This window comes from Bubalus kerabau, chromosome 11 (genome assembly GCF_029407905.1).
Source record: "Bubalus kerabau isolate K-KA32 ecotype Philippines breed swamp buffalo chromosome 11, PCC_UOA_SB_1v2, whole genome shotgun sequence".
Taxonomy (NCBI): domain Eukaryota; kingdom Metazoa; phylum Chordata; class Mammalia; order Artiodactyla; family Bovidae; genus Bubalus; species Bubalus kerabau.
This window is the reverse complement of record NC_073634.1, coordinates 47,744,894-47,755,435: the sequence shown is the minus strand read 5'-3', so window position 1 is coordinate 47,755,435 and position 10,542 is coordinate 47,744,894. Positions and strand designations below refer to the sequence as shown.

General features: G+C 42.4%; 1 protein-coding gene across 1 annotated transcript in view; it reads left to right on the top strand.

Annotated features, from left to right (window-relative positions):
- Nucleotides 1–4,208: 4,208 nt before the first annotated feature.
- Nucleotides 4,209–10,542, top strand: part of GCC2 (GRIP and coiled-coil domain containing 2) — a 128,192-nt gene continuing 121,858 nt past the window's right edge. Inside the window, exon 1 of the mRNA XM_055540249.1 lies at nucleotides 4,209–4,212. The gene's annotated coding sequence lies outside the window, so the exon portion shown is untranslated. The remainder of the gene's footprint in view (nucleotides 4,213–10,542) is intronic.

The window sequence follows — 10,542 nt, the reverse complement described above, 5'->3', positions numbered from 1 at the left end:
CTCTGGTGATAAATTGACCTTAATTAAGCCAGTGTATGGCTAAGTTAAATTAAAGGAGCATTTGGCTGCCAGCAAATCCATTTAGAGATTTTAAAATATTTACCTCTTGCTAAATATGGCAGGCTCTGCATATTTAGTCAGAATGATCTATTTTTCTCAAGGAGTTGCAATCCATTGAAGTAGTTTCCATAGTAGGAAATATAGCCTAATATTATAAAAGGAAACGGTTGTAAGGCATTTATTATTCCATCCCTTACCTTCAAAAAATTTTTTAAAAAAGAATCTATTTTCCAGCTTAGACTCATCGCCCAGGTCCCAGGCTAATCCCTACAGGAACTTGTTGACAATGTGCACCGCCCACTCTCAGCAGGTCCTCACTAGGCTGCACACTCTGGAATCTTTGATTGAAGGGCTACTGCCTTCTTATATATCTCATTTTTCATGGATAACAAGTACAAGAATTCATTTTGGGATCAAATTAGAACATTTCAATGCCAGACTCGACGTTATCATTGTCTGTGGCTGTCATAACAAAGCCTGATGGGATGACAGATCATCTTGTCGAAGGAGCTTCGCTTCAGTGGCCCGGAACCTACAAGCAATTTAGTCCCGTTGGCTGCCCATTGCCGCTACTATCAAGGCATCATTCAAAATGATTTCTCCGCGCTAAATAAGGCTTTCCCATATGAAGTCAAGTTCATGAGTTCATTAACTATGGAGAGACACTGGGTCTCACACAAGTGAAATCATTTTTATTGGATTGTTTTGGGGCAAAATTATCTTATGATAAAAGGATCTTATACAAGATATATTTTATTTTACTATGGGAAATAGATATTTGAAGTATAGAAAGGTATTCATTATTTCATTATTGCCAATTTACTATCATGCTAACTTAATTTAGCATTTATAGTTAAATATTCAATACGTACATTTATTACATGCCAGGTACTTTGCCAGGCCTGGGAATACAAAGATAAATGAGGTTTCTTCTCTCAATGAGTTCACAGACTAGCAGAGGGAGAAAACAAACACATTAACAGTCACAATACAGTGTGACAAAGACAGTCATATTCATCTTAATTCAAACCTTTCTTCTAATTTACAGCTGTTATAATGAAGTCAAGCAAAGATTTCACAGTAAGACACTGCCTACGTGGGCCACCTTCTCTTTTCACGTACAAGTCAAACAGGAGCACCATTCAAGCCAGACTTCCTGTGATTTGATAAAAGTGGGTATTTGTAATCACACTAAGCAGATCTGCAGGGATGTTCATTTATTCATCCCACAAATACTGACCGTGTGCCAGTTTCCCATGAGAACCATGGATAAAGTCCCATCTGACTGACCAGGGACAGCCTCATGCTTTAGATGACAGGGTTTCGGAACCCCCCACCCCTGTCTTCCTACCTCTCTGCCTTCAAGGAGTACTGGAGAGGCCCCACCAACCAGGTGTCTCATACTGTTCCATTTCCCTATCCCAGAGAGAGGAACTGATGGCAGAACCTAAATCCAGTTCTATTGTTATGCATTTAAACATGATTTTATATGCAGATCTCATGGTCCTGAGAACTCGTCTTCCTCTCCCTGCCCAGCAAGTCATAGAAGACGATTCACATAATAAATAGGAAGGGACACCCCGGAAACCAGAACCAAGGTCTCTGAGTTGGGGACGACCCTCTGCCATGGTCAAGAGTGCCTTTTGTCAGGAGCGCTTGACTTTTGCTGTGGACTGCATTGTGTCTTCCCAAAATGCACGTGTGAGTGCCCTGACCCCCAACATGACTGCTACATGGAGATAGGATCTTCAGGAGTTAATTCAGCTGGAATGAGGTCATCGGAGTGAAACTCTGACCCACCAGCCCTGTGGCCTAAGAAGAGGGAGAGCCATCTCCCTGCACCAGGAGAGGACACAGCAGGATGCTGGCTCCCACAGCCCGGAAGAGAGCCTCACCAGGAGACACAGCCTGTTGGAGCCTTGCCCTGGACTTTCCAGCCTCTGGAACACCAAGAAGACAAATTTCTGTTGTTTGAGCCACCCAGACGATGGTATTTTGTTATCCAGCCTGAGACGACTAAGACAGCTTTCATCGGGGGTTTTGTCAATAAGAAAGATTAAAATGTATTGGGAAACTGAAGCAGCCCTGGAGGAAGCTGGAATATTGTACAAAGTGTCCCAACCTGACAAACAATATTAGCTGTCGTTTATTGAGTAATTGAAGCCAGGCACTGTGCTTTATGGGCACACTCATGCACACACTCACTCACACACACAATCACAGAGTCCTCAAAGTAACCCTATCAGATTGATAGCATTCCCCTCATCCTACTAATTGATAAAATTGAGTCTCAGGAATACTGATCAATTTGCTAAAATACATTCACCTAGAGAATCCAAGATTTAAAGCCAGATCTCGAAAGTCTAAGCTTCTGGCCATTATGTGACAGATTCTAGGCGGAGCTCCTGTCCTAGGGGTTATTTCAGGATGCCTTTTTTGCTCTGTCCCTTCAAACCAATCAGAACCTCTTGACCCCAGGTCCCTGTCAAGCCCAGAGGTGTCCATTTCAGTCGGTGTTGCGCCCTGGACACAGGCAAGTCCCTCAAATTGGGGTGTATAAGAAGCTGCAAACCCACCCTGCATACATTCTGTCTTTTTACTCATCACCAACAACAGAAACTCCTGGAAGGAAATTTCTGGGGGGCCCGCACAGAAGCATCTGAAAGGAGCTACCAAATCACATTTTTATGACTTTTTCCTTTTTCCGAACTCTGTAATCATCACACAGACCATCACACCAGCCACACAGTCGGCATATGACTCACAGTGGCCCTTCTCTAGCCTGAAGGAAAAGCCCTCAGCGCAGAGTCCAGTGCACAGAACCAGGGAACTCAGCCCCGCTTAGCATTCCAAGAGCCAGCCCCTTGCAGGCTCTGAGCGAGGTACCATCCATTCTGTCCTGAAGCAACAGAGCAGGGCTAGAAACTTAACATCATCCAGTTAATGCAAAATATGTCCTCTGCCCCTTGCTGAGCTGCCCTGAATATGTGCCAAAATAGCTATTAGCGGTGATTAAAAGTGAGACACTGAGCTGAGATTCCCTCAGGAAAAAAAAGAGAAGCGCCTTTCCATACACCCTGGCTCATCAACACTGACGACGGCTCAGCAAGAAGCCGTAAGGTGTGGACCAACAACCTGGAAGAAGATGGTTCAAGAGCGTTTGTTCTGATTAACCCACCAGGTACACATGGCATGGAAAAATCAAGCAGAGTATTTTGTCTTGTCGCTGTTTTTGAGGAGGGGCCAGAGACAAAACAAAGCAAAATCGTAAACAGTATTATTGAAAGGCAAAGATCTACAGAGTTGTTGTTATTGTCGCCCAGTCGTGTCCAACTCTTTGTGACTCCGTGGACTGCAGCACACCAGGCTTCCCTGTGTGTGCTGCATCACTACCTCCCAGAGTTTGCTCAAACTCATGTCCATTGAGTCGGTGGTGGATGAGATATCCTCTATCACTCCATTCTCCTTTTGCCCTCAGTCTTTCTCAGCATCAGGGTCTTTTCTAATGACTCAGCTCTTTGCATCCAGAGGCTCCAGTGTTGCAGCTTCAGTTTCAACATCAGTCCTTCCAAAGGTTGATTTCCTTTTGGATTGACTGGTTTCATCTCCTTGCAATCCAAGGGACTCTCAAGAGTCTTCTCCAGCACCACCGTTTGAAAGCATTCTTTGGCACTCAGAGAGAGTAGCCAATTATAAAATGAACAAAATGTAATGGACAGTCTGGCAAGTAGGTAAACTAGTAACAGAAAGATAATGAAGAAGAAAGGGAGGGAGAAAAATAACAAAAGAAAAGTGAGGAACTAAGAATTCTTTCTGGAAGAAAACATTCCCCAGGGGATGGGATAAAAACTTACAAACACTTTAAGCTATACAGCTTAAAAATACAAACTTAATAGAACTTAAAGAATTCCAAATCTAGAAGATCAAAGAAAAGAGTAAGGTAAAAAGAAAAAAATATCATTGAGAAGAAAGCAAGTTGACATTAAAAGGCCATTAGAGATTTGATTGTTGTATTAGAAAAAGCAAGAATATAAATAGACTTGCTTCAAATCCAATTACTGGAATTCGGGAGAAGCCTAAGATAATATTAAAACCAGGGAAGGTAGGAGAAACATTGAAAGGAATCAGATAAAAGACGACAGGTACATGGGGAATCTCAGATCTGGAGAATAATGTCAGACCTTATTTTTCATTTCCCTTTCACTTACCTCCTCCCAAAATACATGGCATCAACAAGAAGGACAAATTCAGCATTTCTACAGAACTGAGAAAATGCAATCATCAAATTACCTATGTTAAAGAATCTGCCTGCCAATGCAGGAGACATAAGAGATGCGGGTTCGATCCCTGGGTCAGGAAGATCCCCTGGAAGAGGAAACCCACTCCAGTATTCTTGCCTGGAGAATCCCATGGACAGAGGAGCAATTTATCTCTGTGTATGTTTGTCAGGAGAGGGAGGGTGCACACATGTACAGGGAAAGAAAGCTTTCAAACAATTATTTACACAATGAATATAGGATTTTCAAAAGCAATAAAAATCAGGTGATAAAAAGAAATAAGAATAATCATGGAATTCACAAGTGTCAGACGATAAGAAAAAATCATATTTTACTCAAAATTAATATGGATTTAACATTTTTCGAATTTTTCTAATTAGCACTTACTTGCAAATTATCTGTGCTATATTTGGTGACTCTTGGATCTTCCAAGAGTAGTTATAACTAAAATTCTAGAATCCACCAGTTTTGACAACACATGAACTGGATTTGTCATAAGCCAATTATGGAACTACAGCTCTGGTATTACAAAGCATTTGTTGTTGTTTATTTGCTCAGTTGTGTTGCACTCTTTTCAACCCCATCCTGTAGCCCACCAGGCTCCCCTGTGCATGGGATTTCTCAGGCAAGAATGCTGGAGTGAGTTTCCATTCCCTTCTCCAGAGGATCTTTCCCAACCCAGGGACTGAACCCATATCTCCTGCATTGCAGGTGGATTCTTTACCGCTGAGCCACCAGGGAAGCCTGCATTGTAAAGCATATCAAAATTTAAAGATATACTCGTGTATGTGTAGATTTGACAAATTCTTTGTGGGTGAAATCTCTATCAAAGACTTGAATATTCAGAAACCATAATTACCAAGGAATACTGTTTTTTGTTTTTGAGGTATGAATTATTCATTTTATTCACTTGAGTGCTGCAGAATTCACATTGAAAAGTTGCACTGTAAATTCAGTGTATGGCATCCAGGTAATTTGCACAATGACAGATTCATGGATAGAGGAACAACTTCCCCATGTGTAGTGGTTGAATAACTAGTTTCAGAAAGAAATATAAGCAACTTGAGATAAAATAACAAAACCTGAAGCAAAACAAAATGCAATACCATCTACCACTCTATTTTCAATTTCCCAGCACAGTTCATTTTATTCATCAGATATCATAACTCAAGCTAGTGAATTTCAACAGTACTTGATAAAGCCACTCTCTCAACACCAAACTTTCTTTTCTATAATGATACACATATATTCTTTAGGTTCAACTATTGTCAAATTGCAATTATGTCTTCCTGTACAGAATTGAAATAGACTTCAGACTGCCCTTGGTAAGGTAAGGAAAAATACCTTAATCAGCTGAGAGTGTTCTAAAAAATAGGACAACATTTCTGGCATGCTTTTGAATACCTTAGATGACAGGACATAATTTTCTTCCACTGCTTAGCTCTATAGTCCTAATTTTTTTTTAATAAAAACACCAGGGGTATGTCATCAGTATAGAGATGTAGGTCATTCTCAACTCAAGTCCCCTCACAAGCTCAGCTAGAAGCTACCCATAGATAAGTTTACCATTATAAACACCCCAGAACCCAAGAGTGAGCACTCCCTAGACAGCAGAACACAAGAGAAAAACAGGAGCCGCTACTCTTTGACCCCATAGCCCATCCTCTAGGCTAGCACAGGACCACACTGAGAAAGCCCTCCCCCCCACACTCTGGGTCTATGGTTTGTCCAGAGGAAAAGCAAGGGCCCAAGGTGGGCAGCCAGTTTCCCCATTGTTGGAAGAAGTTTCCCAGGAGCGCACCCATGTCTCACCTTACAGGAACCCCAGGGAAATCTGCAGAGCTTGACCACCAGGGGTCAGACAGAGAGAAGCGAGTTCTGGGCTTACAGCCCTCAGGGCTCAGTTCTCAGCTGTCTGCGTTCTTGCTCTCAGGAGTGCTTGCAAAAATGGAACTCGCAGCCAGCAGAAGACATAGGGAATAAGGTTCTTGACATCAACCTTGGCAGTGAGGTTTTGGATATAGTATCAGAAGCAGAAGCACGAAAGAAAACATCAACAGGTGGGACTACATCAAATAAAAAAGCTTCTGCCCAATAAAAGAGGCAGTCAACAAAATGAAAAGGCAACCTACAGAATGGGAGAAAATATTTGCAAACCGTATGACTGGTAAGAATTATACATTAGTTAATATCCAAAATATACAAGGAACTCATAGGACTCAATAGAAATAATAAACTCATCATGATCCAAATAGAAAACAGGCAAAGGATGTAGAGACATATCCCCCCCACCAAAAGGAAATGTACAAATGGTCACTAAGTACATGAAAAGGTGCTCCACATCCTTAAACATCAGGGAAATGCAAATCAAAACCACAGTGAGATATCATCTCACACCTGTTAGAATGGCTGTTATCAAAAAGGCAATAGATACCAAGTGCTGATGAGGGTCTTGTGAAATAGCAACACTTGTTCAGTGTCGATGGAAATGTAAGCCGGTGCAGCCACTATGGAAACAGCATGGAGGTTCCTCAAGGAATTTAAAATAGAACAATCATGACCCTGAATCTCACTTGAGGTTTATATCCAGGGTGAATTATGCTGCAGTGAATATGGGGGTGGAGATATCTCTTGAGAGTAGACAAGGAGATTCTTCAATTTTTTGTTTGTTTTTGTTTACAAAATTATTGCTGTCTATGGGGCGGTGGCCGGGAGGACCAACCCCACTTCCAAGGAGCCGTGGCTGTGAGGGCGCAGAAGGGCCTAGAGGAGCTATCCCACGTTGAAGGTCAGGAAGGGCAGCGGTGAGGAGATACCCCTTGTCCAAGGTAAGGAGCAATGGCTGTGCTTTGCTGGAGCAGCTGTGAAAAGATACCCCACGCCCAAGGTAAGAGAAACCCAAATAAGACGGTAGGTGTTGCAAGAGGGCATCAGAGGGCAAACACACTGAAACCATACTCACAGAAAACTAGTCAATCTAATCACACTAGGACCACAGCCTTGTCTAACTCAATGACACTAAGCCATGCCCGTGGGGCCACTCAAGACGGGCGGTTCACGGTGGAGAGATTTGACAGAATGTGGTCCACTAGAGAAGGGACTGGCAAACCACTTCAGTATTCTTGCCTTGAGAACCCCATGAACAGTATGAAAAGGCAAAATGATAGGATACTGAAAGAGAAACTCCCCAGGGCAGTAGGTGCCCAATATGCTACTGAAGATCAGTGGAGAAATAACTCCAGAAAGAATGAAGGGATGGAGCCAAAGCAAAAAGAATACCCAGCTGTGGATGTGACTGGTGATAGAAGCAAGGTCCAATGCTGTAAAGAGCAATATTGCATAGGAACCTGGAATGTCAGGTCTATGAATCAAGGCAAATTGGAAGTGGTCAAACAAGAGATGGCAAGAGTGAATGTAGACATTCTAGGAATCAGCGAACTGAAATGGACTGGAATGGGTGAATTTAACTCACATGACCATTATATCTACTACTGAGGGCAGGAATCCCTCAGAAGAAATGGAGTGGCCATCATGGTCAACAAAAGAGTCCGAAATGCAGTACTTGGATGCAATCTCAAAAACGACAGGATGATCTCTGTTTGTTTCCAAGGCAAACCATTCAATATCACAGTAATCCAAGTCTATGCCCCAACCAGTAACGCTGAAGAAGTTGAAGTTGAACGGTTCTATGAAGACCTACAAGACCTTTTAGAACTAACACCCAAAAAAGATGTCCTTTTCATTATAGGGGGACTGGAATGCAAAAGTAGGAAGTCAAGAAACACCTGGAGTATCAGGCAAATTTGGCCTTGGAATACGGAATGAAGCAGGGCAAAGACTGATAGAGTTTTGCCAAGAAAATGCACTGGTCACAATAAACGCCCTCTTCCAACAACACAAGAGAAGACTCTATACATGGACATCACCAGATGGTCAACACCGAAATCAGATTGATTATATTCTTTGCAGCCAAAGATGGAGAAGCTCTATACAGTCAGCAAAAACAAGACCAGGAGCTGACTGTGGCTCAGACCATGAACTCCTTATTGCCAAATTCAGACTTAAATTGAAGAAAGTAGGGAAAACCACTAGACCATTCAGGTATGACCTAAATCAAATCCCTTATGATTATACAGTGGAAGTGAGAAATAGATTTAAGGGCCTAGATCTGATAGATAGAGTGCCTGAGGAACTATGGAATGAGGTTCGTGACATTGTACAGGAGACAGGGATCAAGACCATCCCCATGGAAAAGAAATGCAAAAAAGCAAAACGGCTGTCTGGGGAGGCCTTACAAATAGCTGTGAAAAGAAGAGAAGTGAAAAGCAAAGGAGAAAAGGAAAGATATAAACATCTGAATTCAGAGTTCCAAAGAATAGCAAGAAGAGATAAGAAAGCCTTCCTCAGCGATCAATACAAAGAAATAGAGGAAAACAACAGAATGGGAAAGACTAGGGATCTCTTCAAGAAAATCAGAGATACCAAAGGAACATTTCATGCAAAGATGAGCTCGATAAAGGACAGATATGGTATGGACCTAACAGAAACAGAAGATATTAAGAAGAGATGGCAAGAATACACAGAAGAACTGTACAAAAAAGATCTTCGTGACCCAGATAATCACGATGGTGTGATCACTGACCTAGAGTCAGACATCCTGGAATGTGAAGTCAAGTGGCCTTAGAAAGCATCACTACGAACAAAGCTAGTGGAGGTGATGGAATTCCACTTGAGCTGTTCCAAATCCTGAAAGATGATGCTGTGAAAGTGCTGCACTCAATATGCCAGCAAATTTGGAAAACTCAGCAGTGGCTACAGTACTGGAAAAGGTCAGTTTTCATTCCAATCCCAAAGAAAGGGAATGCCAAAGAATGCTCAAACTACCACACAATTGCACTCATCTCACACGCTAGTAAAGTCATGCTCAAAATTCTCCAAGCCAGGCTTCAGCAATATGTGAACCGTGAACTTTCTGATGTTCAAGCTGGTTTTAGAAAAGGTAGAGGAACCAGAGATCAAATTGCCAACATCTGCTGGATCATGGAAAAAGCAAGAGAGTTCCAGAAAAACATCTATTTCTGCTTTATTGACTATGCCAAAGCCTTTGACTGTGTGGATCACAATAAACTGTGGAAAATTCTGAAAGAGATCGGAATACCAGACCACTTGATCTGCCTCTTGAGAAATCTGTATTCAGGTCAGGAAGCAACAGTTAGAACTGGACACGGAACAACAGACTGGTTCCAAATAGGAAAAGGAGTTCGTCAAGGCTGTATATTGTCACCCTGTTTATTTAACTTATATGCAGAGTACATCATGAGAAATGCTGGACTGGAAGAAACACAAGCTGGAATCAAGATTGCCGGGAGAAATATCAATAACCTCAGATATGCAGATGACACCACCCTTATGGCAGAAAGTGAAGAGGAACTAAAAAGCCTCTTGATGAAAGTGAAAGTGGAGAGTGAAAAAGTTGGCTTAAAGCTCAACATTCAGAAAACGAAGATCATGGCATCCGGTCCCACCACTTCATGGGAAATAGATGGGGAAACAGTGGAAACAGTGTCAGACTTTATTTTTCTGGGCTCCAAAATCATTACAGACGGTGACTGCAGCCATGAAATTAAAAGACGCTTACTCCTTGGAAGGAAAGTTATGGCCAACCTAGATAGCATATTCAAAAGCAGAGACATTACTTTGCCAACAAAGGTCTGGCTAGTCAAGGCTATGTTTTTTCCATTGGTCATGTATGGATGTGAGAGTTGGACTGTGAAGAAGGCTGAGTGCCGAAGAATTGATGCTTTTGAACTGTGGTGTTGGAGAAGACTCTTGAGAGTCCCTTGGACTGCAAGGAGATCCAACCAGTCCATTCTGAAGGAGATCAGCCCTGGGATTTCTTTAGAAGGAACGATGCTAAAGCTGAAACTCCAGTACTTTGGCTACCTCATGCGAAGAGTTGACTCATTGGAAAAGACTCTGATGCTGGGAGGGATTGGGGGCAGGAGGAGAAGGGGACGACAGAGGATGAGATGGCTGGATGGCATCACTGACTCGATGGACGTGAGTCTGAGTGAACTCCGGGAGTTGGTGATAGATAGGGCAGCCTGGCGTGCTGCGATTCATGGGGTGACAAAGAGTCGGACACGACTGAGCGACTGATCTGATGGGCACAATCTTCTATGTGAAATCTCTAGCACTTATTCAT